A 14,276-nucleotide genomic window follows, 5' to 3' on the forward strand; every position below is an offset into this window, starting at 1 on the left:
CGATGATGGTCAATGTCTACACGGCATTCATATGTCAGGAATCATTCTAAATGCTTTGTACTATCAGCTCATTGAATCCTCACAAATCCCTAAGAGACCCTAAGGCATTTTAAGGTAAAGAAACTAACCCCAGCTAGGTTAGACACTTCCCAAGTTCTCAGGGCTGTTAAGTATCTATGGAGGGGGTTTGACCCAGGTAGTCTTGCTCCAGACTCCAAGGTCTTAACCACTAAGCTATTTTAGGGATCCGTGAGACTCATTTGTAAGGACCCACATTCTTGGGGCATTGTGCCTTCAATTTAAAAAGAAGAAATAATGAACATTTTCTGAGTGCATTTTTGAGGGCTAGGCACTTTGTATATCTGCTGCTCAAGAACCCTCAGTGTGGGGTTTTGTCATTTTAGTTTTAGAGACAGCAAAGTTGATGCCGGCAGCAGTTAGGTGACACAATAGATTCCCACAGCCAGTGAGTTTATAAAACTGGGATTTCATCTCCAAGCTGTGCAGTGGTAAAGCCCGTGCTCTTCACTCTGGATCCAGTTGCTTCCTAGGCTCCCAAAAGTCCCTTCGAGGGGCTTTATGCCAGTGTTTTTGGCTCTGTGGGGCTTGATGACTGAATGGTAGTGAAAATCAATTTAGTTTATCAAAACCAGCATTTAAAAAACTGAAATAGGTGCACCTGGGTGGCTCAGTTGGTTAAGAGTCTGCCTTCAGCTCAGGCCATGATCCCAGGGTCCTGGGATCAAGTCCCACGTCGGGCTCCTTGCTTAGAGGGGAGCCTGCCACTCCTCCTGCTTGTGCTCTCTCTCTCTCTCTGTCAAATAAGTAAAAATCTTAAAAAAAATAAAAATAAAAAACTGATATAGAACAGAAAAAGAAAAAAGCACACAGAAGAAAGGAGAAGAGATAAAAATAGAATACAATAGGATAAAAGAATAGAAAATATAAGAAGTAAGGAGAAGTATTTTTTGTGAAACTTTGCATTTCCTTATTCACATTTATATACTGAGCTGTAATGTAAACTCTGGGTCACACACACCCACACACACACACACACACACACACACAAAATTGGAAGCCACTGCTCTGTGCTCTCCTAACCCATTGTTTGCAGGCACCTCCTATAGGGTCCAGGGGGTTATGATATTTATGATACCCTGTACCCTTTCCAGGTTTGAACTGAGCTATTTCTGAAATAAGAAGTCCATTTTCTGTTGGAGTTCCCAAGGATTAGGGACAAGACTGCCAATTTGGTCAACTTTGGGATGGCTGCTAAAAAACACATTTTTGGGGGTGCCTGGGTGGCTCAGTCGATTGAGCTGCGGACTCTTGATTTCTGCTCTGGTCATGATCTCAGGGTCGTGGAATCAAGCCCCGCATTGGGCTCCCTGCTCAGAAGGGTGGGAAGTCTGCTTGAGGATTTCTCTCGTTCTCCCTCTGTGCCTCCTCTAACTCATGCGAGCACATGAGCACAGTATCTCAAATAAATAAATCTTACAACAAACAAACAAATAAACCACCTTTTCTTGCTACCTCTTCCATCCAGCATTCTGAGATTTTTCTCAGAGCCGCAGTCCCAGAATCTCCCTTTGTATCTGGGCACTATTCCACCTGTGGGCAGAAAACATTTCCTCCCCACATCCTGGGTCATCCTGTTCTCTCTCTCGATTCTTCTTCTTTTAAGAAGATCTAGTTTTAGGGTCTATCAAGGTCATATGTGTATGTGGTTTAAAGACTCAGAGAGCCTTGCTATGAAAACAAAGGGCTTTCTTTTCCCTCTGACAATTGCCTGCCCTTTTCTGCTTCCTGGAGCCTTAGCATTTCCAACTGATATGTGTGACATTTACCTCCACTTCGCCAAATAACACGCTTAGATTGCTACTTCTTGATTTTTCAGTTTTAGACAAGATCTTTTTACTTCTTACTATAAAATAAATTTAGCTCTTTTTCAGTCTCACTGAAACACCCTACTTATCTTTCCCATATAACTATATAATAATTTTTATTAGATAAATGTTCATTGTTTGTATTATGATTATAAAATCTACTACAATTGAAAGATATATTACAGTGTTTATTTTTTCAAACACAAATTGAGTTTCCCTGGTTATAATTGGCTTCATTTTTCATTTACTTAATTATCTATGTGTTTATCACTAATTCAACAACCCCCCCCCCAAATCTAGTTGTCCCTAGTAGGGTAAATCTCTTCTCAACACAGTCAGATACAACAAGCAATGTGGTAATATCTAGTTGTCCCTAGTAGGGTAAATCTCTTCTCAACACATTCGGATACAACAAGCAATGTGGTAATATCACCTTACTGAAGAATCCCAGAGGCTTTGACCTGGGTTGCTTCCTAAGCATGCTTCACAGCTGCACCTTTCCTGAGAATCAATAGTTTAAGATGTTGCATGTCCACAAAATATCTTAATTCTACTCTTACCCTAATTCATAGTTTGGCTTAAGACAGAATTCTAAGTTGAAAATAAGTTTCCCTTAGAATTTTGAACACATTATTACATTACTTTCTAGCTTCTAGCATTCCTTTGAGGAGTCTAAAGCTATTTTGGCCATTGGTCCTCCGTTCACTGCCTTTCTTTCTGGAAATGTGTGGATATTCCTTTAACTTCATTGTTCTGAGATTTTATGCTGCAGTGCCTTGGTGTAGGTTTATCTTTATCCATTGTGCTGACCATTCAATGGGCCTTTTCAATTTGGAAACTTATGTCTTTCAACTCAGACATTTTCTTTAACTAGTTCTTAGATAATTTCCTCTTTTCTGTTTTATTTTTCTATCTCTGTGAGGTTTTTGTTCTTGTTGTTATTTAAAGGTTGGACCTTCTTGATGGTTGATTTTCATCCTTTTCTCTATCTCCTTTCTCTTTTTCTCTATTTCTTTGAGATTGCTTCAGCTTTATTTTTCAGCCCTTCCATTTCTTTGCTGATCCCTAAGACACTTTTTATTTTTAAAGTCTGTTTCTTCTTTTTAAAACATCCTGTTTTTCTTGTTTCATGGTTCAATATTATTGGCTGACTCTCTAAGAATATCAGTAATAGTCTTTCTGAAGTTGTCCTTTCCTGTATAGGTTCTGTTTCCTCTGAGTTGTTCCCCACCCCGCTGTTTGCTTTGTCTCTGATGTAGTAGAGGCTTTTTTTCCCTCAAATATTTATTCTTGACTGGTTGCTCATATTTCAGAGTGGTGTACTTAAAAATCTTTTTGGAAACTCTGAGCCTCTGGGTGGGGACTGTCAACTGTTCTCCTTAGCGAGTGATACCACATGAACTGTTTCCATGGAAACTCTCATGCTAGCATCTTTAGACTCTGGCTAGTCAGAGTGCCCAAAGAAGACCTTTCTACTCTCCAGATTGGAAGTTCAGGCCTGGATGCCTGTGCTTTGGATGCAGAGTTGGAAAGAAAGCTGAGGTTGGCAGTTCTCAATCTCAATCTTTAAATGAATATTCACTTACTCCCTCTGAGATTAGTATACAGCTGTGTCTTCAGTTGTGCCTGGAGTCTCCCAGTACAGAGTCCCTCCATTGTAAACTCGACCGAGAATAAACCTCCAGGCTTCTGCTGGGATGAGGAGGGGCAAATGCCAAGGTGTGCTGAGTAGGAGACAAAAAGCAAGGGGGTGGAGTCTAACTGCTTTTTAAGTAAACTTTCATCAATTATTCTGTTTTTAGCATCCTTTTTACCCTCACTTTAAATTCCTGAATCTTCTGGAGATTCTGTGTTGAAAATGGGGTCTTCTCTTTTCTTTATTGATTGGTCTAGCTAAAGGTTTATCAAAACTATCTTTTGGTTTCATTGATTTTCTCTTTTTGTTAGTTTGTTTGCCTTCTATTTCTTCAATTCTTATTCTGATCTTTATTATTTCCTTTCTTCTACTTACATCAGATTTGATTTGCTCTTCTTTTTCATTGATTTTAGGTATTTCTTTTGTTCTTTTCTTATGTTAACATTTTAAACTATAAATTACACTCTAAGTACTACTTTTGCTGCTGCCATAAAATTTGATTTGCTTTTTTAAAATTTTGATTCAGGTCAAGATACTTCCCCATTTCCCTCCTAAGGTTATTTAGAAATGCGTTGTTCAATTTCCACATATTTGGAGAGTTACCAGATTTATTTCTATTATTGATTTCTAATGCAATATCCCTTGTGGTTAGAGAATGTACTTGTATAATTTCATTCTTTTCACAGCCATTGGGGCTTCTTTTAAGGCCTAGCATAGGGTCTATCCTGGTACATGTCACATGCAGGCTTGAAAAGAATGGGTATTCTGATGTTGCTGGGTGGAGTGTTTTAAATTGAGTTAGTTGATAGCATTTCTCAGATCTTTAAACTTCCTGATTTTCTTTCTACTTTTTCTATCAGTTCTTGAAAGAAGACCACCAAAATCCTGAACTATAATTTTTGAACTATAAAGTACACTTTTTTAAAAGATTTATTTATTTGAGAGACAGCAAGAGAGAGAGGGCATATGAGTGAGGGAAGGGGCAGGGGGAGAGGGAGAGAGAGAATTGTCATGCAGACTCCCCACTGAGCACGGAGCCTGACACAGGGCTCTATCCCAGGACCCTGAGATCATGACCTGAGCAGAAATTAAGAGTCAGCTGCTTAACCAACTGAGTTACCCAGGTGCCCCTAAACTACCTTTTTTATTTTGTCAGTTTTTACTTCATATGCTTCAGGGGTTTTGTTGTTGTTTTAGCACATACACATTTATATTTTTTTACATCTTCTAGCTTTATTGACCCTTCATTACTATTAAATAATCCACTTTTCTCAGTGATAGCTCATTTTAAAGTCTGTTTTGTCTGATATTAACATAGACACTACAGTTACAGTTATCGTTAGCACATATATTTTATAGATATAGATATATATTTTTATATATATCTATATCTATCTATCTATCTAATCCCATATCCTGGCTATTGTGAATAATGCTGAAGTCAACACTGAAGAGAAGATCTCTTTGAGATACTGATAGTGTAGATATATGCCCAAAAGCAGGATCATAATGTAATTTCATTTTTTTATTCTTTGAGGAACCTCCACACTGTTTTACATAATGCCTATACCAATTTACTGTCTCACCAACAGTGTACAAAGATTCCTTTTTGGGGGGCACCTGGGTGGTTCAGTCAGTTGAGTGCCCAACTCTGGATTTTGGCTCAGGTCATGATCTCAGAGTCCTGGGATTGAGCACTGAGTTGGCTCTATGCTCACTGGTGAGTCTGCTTGAGGATTCCCATTCTCCCTGTCCCTCTGCCCCCCAGTCACTCTCTCTCTCTTTAAAAAAAAAATCTTAAAAAAAAAGATTCCTTTTTCACCACATTGTTGCCAACTTGGTATCTTTAGTCTCTCTGATAATAATGATTTTAACAGATGTGAAGTAATACTTCATTATGGTTTTGATTTGCATTTTCCTGACGACTAGTGAAGTTGAGCACCTTTTCTTGTACCTGTTGGCCATTTGTATGTCTTCTTTAGAGAAATATCTATTCACATCTTTTGCCCATTTGTTTTTTGTTTTCTTGTTTTGTTTTGTTATTGAGTTGCATGAGTTCCTTAAATACTTTGGATATTACTCCCTTATCAGACACAGTTTGTGAATATTTTCATCCATTCCATAGGTTGCCTTTTCATTTCACTGATTTTGTCCTTTGCTGTGCAGAAGCTTTTTTCATTTGATGCCATCCTATTTAGCATGTTTTCTGTCATTCTGAAGAGTTGGAGCATTCCTGTAAGTCATGTCTAGTGGTGATGAACTCTCAGTTTTTGTTTGTCTGGGGAAAACTTTAACTATCCTTCACTTTTAATGGAAAATTTTGCTGGTTATAGTATTCTTGGTTGGCAAATTTTTCTATCAGTACTTTAACTATATTATTCCAGCCTCTCTGGAGTAGAGAGAGACTACTCCAGAGTTATGGGAATGCAAGGTTTCTGCTGAGAAATCCACTGATAGTCTTATGGGGATTTCCTTACATGTGATAAGCCTCTTTTCCCTTGATGCTTTCAAAGTTCTCTTTGTCCTTGACTTTTGACAATTTGATTATACTATGTTTTGATGTAGTCCTTTTTAGGCTAACCCTATTTAGGAACTTTTGAGCTTCATGAATCTAGATGTCCTTTTCCTCCCAAGATTTGAGAATTTTTCAGCCATTATTTTTAAAAATAAGTTCTGTCTCTCCTCCTTCCAGAAATCCCATAATGCTTAAATTGATTCATTTGCTAGTTTCCCATAAATCTTGTAATCTTTCTTCCCTCTTCTCATTCCTTTTCTTCTCTAAGTAGATCATTTCAAATTGTTGAGTCTTTGAGTTTGCAAATTATTCTGCTTGGTCAAGTCTGCTGTTGAAGTTGTCTATTGCATTTTTCATTTTATTAATTATATTCTTCAGCTGTTCAGTTCTTTTTAATGATTTCTCTCTCTTTGTTAAACTTCTCATTTTATTTATGTGTTGTTTTCCTGATTTTACTGAGTTATCTATCTGTATTCTCTTATGGCTTGCAAAGCTTCCTCAAAACAATATTTCATTATCATAGATTCATAGATTTCCATTTCTTTGAGGTCAGTTACTGAGAAATTTTTGTGTTCCTTTCATAATGTCATGTTTCCTTGATAGTTCATTTTCCTTATAGCCTTGTGTTGATATCTGCACATTTAAGGAAGCTGCAACCTCTTCCAGACTTTACAAACTAGCTTTGGTGGGGAAAGAGCTTCACCTGTGGGGGGGTTCTAGGCCACTGGCTGAGTGAGGGTCTGTGGCTCCAGCTTTGGGGGACATAGCTTTATCTCTAGATCTGGGCAAAGCACAGTAGTATATTCTCTGTGCAGCTCCAGCAGCTGAGGTCAGCATCAGCAAAGACTGTGGAGATTCTTAGCAGCCAAGGCTGCAGGTGTCCCCAGTGATTTTGGTGGGTCCTTATGTATTGGGGTCCCTGTTGACAGAGGTTGTTGGGATCTTCCTATTCTCTTTATTCCCCATAGGGGAATGTTGTGGTCAAGAAGTTCTTTCTTGGTGCTGGGTTTGGCATGCATTCATGCTCACTATAGTGGTAGCACAAGTGTCTGAGCACAGTGAAGTGGTTGTAGTGCCAGGTCTCGTGCAGGAGCATGTGTAGGGTAACTGCAGCTCCAGAGTCTGGGGTGCAGACATGCTTGGTGCAGCAGGAGCACTGGCATCAAAGATGTAGGCAAATGTCAAGTGACCATGGCTCTGTAATCAACAACACAGGTGCACTTGTTTTGGTGGTCATGCCATTGTCTGAGGCATGACTTACACAGAACAGCTGCTGAGCTAGGGTATGAGACATGTGTGCAGTTGTTGGGCAGGGGGAGTGGGGGGTCAGGGCTGCTCCAGCTCTGGGGGTTGTTGGAGAAGCTCTTTCTCAGGGCAGGGAGCATGGCAGTGGTCTTGGGGCAGGAGGAGGGCATAGCAGTGGCTTCTTCTTTGGGTAGGGGCACAGCAGCATCAACTCCAGGAAGCTTCATCATCTAAAGTCAGCACCAGTAAATACTGTGGTGCTCTTTGGTGGTGAAAGCTTTTGGGTGTCTGCAGGAGTGGTAAGGGCTGCTGGAATGCTCTTGATCTCCCTTTTCTCCAGGTGGGGAGGTCATGCTGAAAGACTTTCTCTTGGTACCAAGTTATATCAGACTGGAGCATAGGCTGATTTAGATAAGATACTTTCTATGCTTTTCTATGCAGCCATTCTTGGTTTTGTGCTCTATTGAGTTGCTGCAAGTTCTTCATTATATTCCAGAGCTCTCTCAGTGTTATTTTCATTTGTTCATAGTTCTTTATTCATTACCTTTTTTTTAATGGGAGGGACAAGCACTAGTACCTCCGAGTCTGCTAACTTGCTATGATCACTTCTTATATTTATTTTTTAACTAAGTTCCTTTGAGGGATGCCTGGTTGGCTCAGTCAGTTAAGCATCTGCCTTCAGCTCAGATCATGATCCCAGGGTCCTGGGATGAAGCCCCACATAAGACTCCCTGCTCAGTGAGGAGCCTGCTTCTCCCTCTGCCTCTGCCTGCCCCTCCGCGCCATGTGCATGTGCTTGCTCTCTCTCTCTCTCTCTCTCTCTCTCTCTCTCTGTCTTAAATAAATAAATACATAAATTTTAAAAACCTACATTCCTCTGATTTTTTTTCTTTAGTTGCTGCCTTGGGGATTACAATTGTGCATTTTCAATTTATCAATTGTGCATTTTCAATTTCAATCAAATTAAAACTGATTTTTTTTTGGTGAAAAAAGAAACTTTGCACTAGTATAGCTCCATTTCTCATCCCCCCTGTTTTATTATTGTCATACATTTATATGTGTTATAAACCCCCAGTGTGATGTTATAATTCTTGCTTTGAACAATCCTATGTGTTTTTAAAAAGTTAAGAGAAGAAAAGATAATATATATTTATATTATTGTATATGTATTTTTTTATTTACCTTCATGGTTGCCATTCCCAGTGATTTTCATTCCCTTTTGTGAACCGGTTACAATATGGTGCCATTTTCTTTCAGCTAGAAGAATTAATTTGTTTGTTTGTTTTTCTTTTCTTTTCTTTCTTTCTTTCTTTCTTTCTTTCTTTCTTTCTTTCTTTTTTTGTAGTTTAAGTCAGATAAAACCAAATTCTCTCAGTTTCCTTATCTGGAAAAGGATTCATTTCACCTCCATTTTTTTTTTAAAGATTTTATTTATTTATTGGACAGAGACAGAGACAGCCAGCGAGAGAGGGAACACAAGCAGGGGGAGTGGGAAAGGAAGAAGCAGGCTCATAGCGGAGGAGCCTGATGTGGGGCTCGATCCCATAACGCCGGGATCACGCCCTGAGCCGAAGGCAGACGCTTAACCGCTGTGCCACCCAGGCGCCCCTCACCTCCATTTTTAAAGATAGTTTTATTGGATAGTAAATTCTTAGGTGACAATTCTTCAGATTTTTTTTCTTTTAGAAGCTTAAATATGCATTCCACTGCCCTCCAGCCTCCATTGTTCCCAATAAGAAGTCAATCTTGAGTTTTATTTTTGTTGCCACATATGAGATGCATTATTTTTCTTCTTGCTGCATGCAAGATTATCTCTTTTCTTTGGTTTTCTGTATTTCGACCATGATGTGTAGGTGTGGTTCTCTTTGTATTTATGTTACCATAGACTAGGTGGCTTATAACAACATAAATTTATTTCCCACTGTTCTAGGGACTACGAAGTCCAAGATCAAGGTGCCAGCGATTTAGTGTCTAGTGAGGGCCCATTTCATAGGTGGTTATGTTTTCACTGTAACCTCACGTGGTGGAAGGAAGAAGGGGGCTTTCTTGGGCCTGTTTTATTCTTGGGCACTAATTTTCATTCTTTTCCAGGTAAATACTACTGAGAGAATTTGATTCTATCCAACTTCCATGGGCTCCACTCTCATGTCCTAATCACCTTCCAAAGGCCCCACCTCTTAATACTATCACTCTGGGCATTAGGTTTCATCATATGAATTTTGGGGAGATACAAACACTCAGATGATAGCATTGACTCTTCAAGCTAATATTATTTACTACCAGTGGAGAATTTTCAACTATGTTTTCTTCAAATTATTTTTCTGTGCTTTTCTTTTTCCTCTCCTTTGGGGCTCCTATTACATTTATATTTGAACACTTTACATTGTCTGGCAGATCTCTAAAGCTCTGTTCATTTTTCTTAACTTTTGTTGTTGTTGTTGTTATCCTTTGGATTGGTTTACTATTTATTGCTCTATCTTCAAATTCATAGCTTCTTTCTTCTGCCATCTCAGATCTGGTGTTGAACCTATTTAGTGAATATTCAATGTTAGTTTTGTTTTCAGCTCTAGAAAATCCATTCTTTTTTAGAATCTCCATTTCTCTGTTGAGATTCTGTTCTTGTTAGCTCATTAATGTAAATTCCTTTCATTCTTTGAACATATTGTCCTTTAACTCCTTGAACATAACTGTAATGTTTGCTTTGAAGTCTGTCCTCTAAATCCAACATGTTGGCCCATTTGGAATCAGAATCTAGTGACTCTTTTTTTCTGGTCACAGTTTCTTGTTTCTTTGCATGTATGATAATTTTTAGTTGAAAAATTCACATTGTAGTGAATCTGGATTCTGTTTTTATTTTTCTGAAAGTTGTTGATTTTTTTGTTTTACTAATTTATCTGCACCTAGATTGAGAAGTTGTTTTCCTCCATGGTGTACAGACACTGATATCACTGTGCAGTTTTTATCTTTTAGTATTCACTTTTTTATTTTAGTCTGGCTTTCTAAGGTAACCTCTGTTTCTGCACTGTTTAATGATCAGGCAATTATTTGGGCAGAAGTTATGCTCAGACACCTTGAATAAGTAAACCCTCCACCTTCTCCTGCCCCAGCTTTGTGTGGTTGGAGGAACAAATTCAAATCTACAGTAAGCCCTTAGGTTTCCCTTGCTATTCACTTTGTTCTTCGCTCTCTCAGTTCTCCCCAACTCATGCCTATTATAGCAGTCAAAGAGGCATGGGTGTTTATTAGCTCAGCCTCTTACTTCCAGGATTTCCCCCATTACTTTTCTGGGTGATTTTCTGCCCACCCTGAAGAGAGGCTATAGCCTCAAGCAAGTAAAGCTGCAGATTTTCACTTCCTATCTAGAACTGATTCCATGATCTTTAACCCATAAAACTGCAGATTTTCATCTCCCCATCACAGACCATATCTGTCACCACTAGCTGGTAAATCTACTGGTTTTCACTAATTAACAGCTCTCAAAACAAGCCCTTTGAAAAGCTGTGATTCTCACCACTCAAGCTAAGGGATGGGGGGCGGGGAGGCAGAACTTGTAAGCAAGAAGACCACAAACTCATGGCCATTCTAATGCAGTAGCAGTTTTTCAAGATTAAACACTTCTTAGTTTGTTGTTCGCCTTTGGTCATTTTCTAGTGCCCGAAATGGTTGGTTTTGACATCTTTGTCTAGTTTTTTGCTTGTTTTCTTCAAAGGGAGATTGCCAAGCTCCTCACACCACCATTCCTGCAGTAAATTTTTGACTAGATTATTTTATTTTATTTTATTTATTAATTTATTTTTAAATATTTTTATTTATTTGAGAGAGAGAGACAGAGATAGAGAAAGAAAGCACAGCTGGGAAGAGAGGGAGGAGCAGGCTCCCCGCCAAGCAGGGACCCCGACGTGGGGCTCGATCCCAGGACCCCAGGATCACGACCCAAGCCAAAGGCAGACGCCCGACTGACAAAGCCACTCAGGCACCCTTTGACTGGATTATTTTAATGTTTCTTCTACTCAAATATTTTATTGCCCACAGGTTTTGATTTTGATCAGAAATGTACTGGTGTCAGAAGGTTGGTGTAGATACATGGAAGGAGAGCTCCAAATTTTGCATAAGTCACCTCAAAAGTGCAAAAATAAATGGGGGAGCCAATGAGGCTGAACACTAAACTGGCGGTTTCAGAGTCCAGTCTCAGTGCAGCCATAAGAGCTCTCTCTGAGATTCTCTAACAAATATGTCTAAAAAGGGTAATCCTAGCTTCACTAACACATTTCACTGCTTCTTATCTTCTCCCCTGGGTCCTGCCCCCAACTCCCCTCTGCCTTTCTCATGGATTCCATGACTCTGTGAGGGTGAAAATGGCTGAAATTAACTTTCACTTCTGCTCCGACAAGTGAAACCCAAGAGCAAGGTCATTTCCTTGTTCTTTTCTGAGAGGCTGCTAGAATCCATTTTTGTTTTTTTCCGACCCCTGTCTATTGGAGGCGGATAGAAAGGTGACTTTTTTTTCCAGACCACATAAAGGCCAGCTTACCCTCTCCTTCCTGCAAACATTCACCTCCCCTTGAGCTCCAATTTTGAACAGATGAGCCAGAGTCAGAGGAAAATAGATTTTCTCCTTAGGAAGGTATTACACTCCCAATATCCTCAGGTGCAAGTATATAAAATTTGTCCAAAAGTCACTTATTTAGTCATTTATTTAATTAGACACAATGGGACATAACTCAGGCAGCATCATTTGGATGCTTGTTAAGTAGAAGATTCAACCTAGGTATCTGCCTCTGAGAATTTGAAGGATTCTTAGTCACAAATCATGTTCAAAGCCATCTGCTTGGTAACTTCCTCCAATAATCCCTGATATTCCTATTGCTCCTGCTTCTGTTCTAATACTGTGTATTGTTGGGCTTCTATGGCCACATTTCCCACACCCCTGGCTGTCTACCAGACACCTTTCCCAGGCTCCCTAGGCTGACTCCCTCAAATAAATGCTTATTTATACCTCTACCCCGAGCCTCTGGCGTGTGCTTACCACAGAGCAAACATTCACAAAAGTTTGTTGTGTTAATTGAATTGAAATAACAAGGCTAAATAATCTCATCTCAAGTCAACAAGTCTTTAAATCATAAGTTTAAGGATTTGGGATTCTTTCAACCTGTATTTAATGCTTAGATCCAACTCTCAGGTGTCAGGAGATGAATATAATAACAAATTAATAAGAGCTATGATTCACTGAGCACAACTGGTCTGGGACACTGTTCTGGGCTCTTCACTACCAAGGATAAAAGAAAACAAAGCAGTGCTAGGGATTAGGTTTGGGACTTAGATTAGGCACATTCGTGCCAGCTACCTGTTATTTGGAGTTTATTACGTACTAAACGTGGTCATACATATTTTTATGCATTAATCCATTTACTGTCACAAAAACCTTTTGGGGAAATCAGGCAGATTGTTTTCAAGTAGTCTTAGAACCGAAAAATTCCATGTTGCTGCTGCTATTGCTATGAATATCTGTGAAGCCTCTTTCTTATGAAACACTCACAGCAAATTATTGTCTTAGTCCTAAAATCCATGAGGAAACTGAGATTCTGGACTGTGGCTCCAGGCCAGGAGTAGAAGCAAGCCTGTCTGAACTCCATCCCTGTCAAGGTTCACAGATATAAAGGCAGGAGAGGAGCGTGCCCATGGGCTCCCTTTGGTCCCTGGATCAGAAAGCAGGTGACCAATGGCTTACCATGTCTGTCTGCACCAGCAGTCTCCTGAGCTTGTCTCAGCAATCTTCTTGGTCCGTTGGTCCCTCAGCTGGTGTAGTCCAGGACAGCACCTCACCACTCCAGATGATAGGGTCCTTTCCCCATCACTTCTATCATTCTCTGTGCCCCTGAGTTTTCAGAGCCACGTGCAGTAGGACAATGGGAGAGGCCCTGCGATCAGAATCAATGACTGGCTAGAGTGAGTTTATTTTTTTTTTAATATATTTTTTTAAAGATTTCTATTTATTTATGTGACAGAGAGACAGCCAGCGAGAGAGGGAACACAGCAGGGGAGAGGGAGAGGAAGAAGCAGGCTCCCAGCCGAGGAGCCCGATGTGGGACTCGATCCCGGAACGCCGGGATCACGCCCTGAGCCGAAGGCAGTCGCGTAACCGCTGTGCCACCCAGGCGCCCCTGTTTTGTTTTGTTTTTAATGAGAATTAGCATTTATTGAGAGCCAATTCTGTGCCTGTCGCTCACACCTATTCTATCATTTGTGCCCATACTATCTCTGGGCCAGGTATTATCGGCACTATTTGGAAGACCAGACAAAACCAACAAGGCTGAGAGAAGAGTTTCCCAGGCTCACACAGATGGCACAAGGCATCAGAGACCAAGCTCCTTCTTGTCTTGCAGATAAATGCTGCAAAGCAAAGCGAATACCTTGTAGAGTTAGCTTGGAGGTTTACTAACTCTGCCAAGTTTTGTACAGGAAAACACCACCCATGTTATTAAACCAAAACCCCATGAGGAAACTTTCTGGTGGCAGAGAGTCATTGGAACCAATGTGGCCCGGGGCCTGAGAAAGACCAGCTGCTTGTGGTCCTTCCACTCAGGCTTTTCTGGGTCAGCTGTGCCCACTGGACCCAGTGAACCCACAGAAGCCTTCAAAGTGCTCTGTGGGAGGGGCGGGGTTCCTTGGGGGAAGCTGCTGAAGTTCTGACCACAGACGGGGGAGCCTGCCACCTCTGCGTGGTGCTTGCCGTCAGCAGGAAGCTACGAGCTACAGAACCGATTGAGACAACCAGGATGGGCTTTTTCTTTGGGATTGTATCTGGTGTTGCTGGTTATCGCTAGAAGGCAGCTGCATCACAAGGGCTCTGGGGTTGAAAAAGCTATGGTGACAAGCTACTGATCATTATCAAGGTAAGACTCTGCATTTTTGTTTTGCTTTGTTTTTGATTTATAAAAGCTCATCCATCAAGGGCTTTCTAAGCTGTAAAAGCCAGTGAACATGCCGCAGAGGA

General features: G+C 40.3%; 1 protein-coding gene across 1 annotated transcript in view; it reads left to right on the forward strand.

The window, feature by feature from the left end:
• The first annotated feature begins 13,809 nt into the window (after positions 1–13,809).
• Positions 13,810–14,276, forward strand: part of BLK (BLK proto-oncogene, Src family tyrosine kinase) — a 71,416-nt gene continuing 70,949 nt past the window's right edge. The window contains exon 1 of the mRNA XM_034661363.1: positions 13,810–14,175. The gene's annotated coding sequence lies outside the window, so the exon portion shown is untranslated. The remainder of the gene's footprint in view (positions 14,176–14,276) is intronic.

Source organism: Ailuropoda melanoleuca, chromosome 5 (genome assembly GCF_002007445.2).
Source record: "Ailuropoda melanoleuca isolate Jingjing chromosome 5, ASM200744v2, whole genome shotgun sequence".
NCBI lineage: Eukaryota > Metazoa > Chordata > Mammalia > Carnivora > Ursidae > Ailuropoda > Ailuropoda melanoleuca.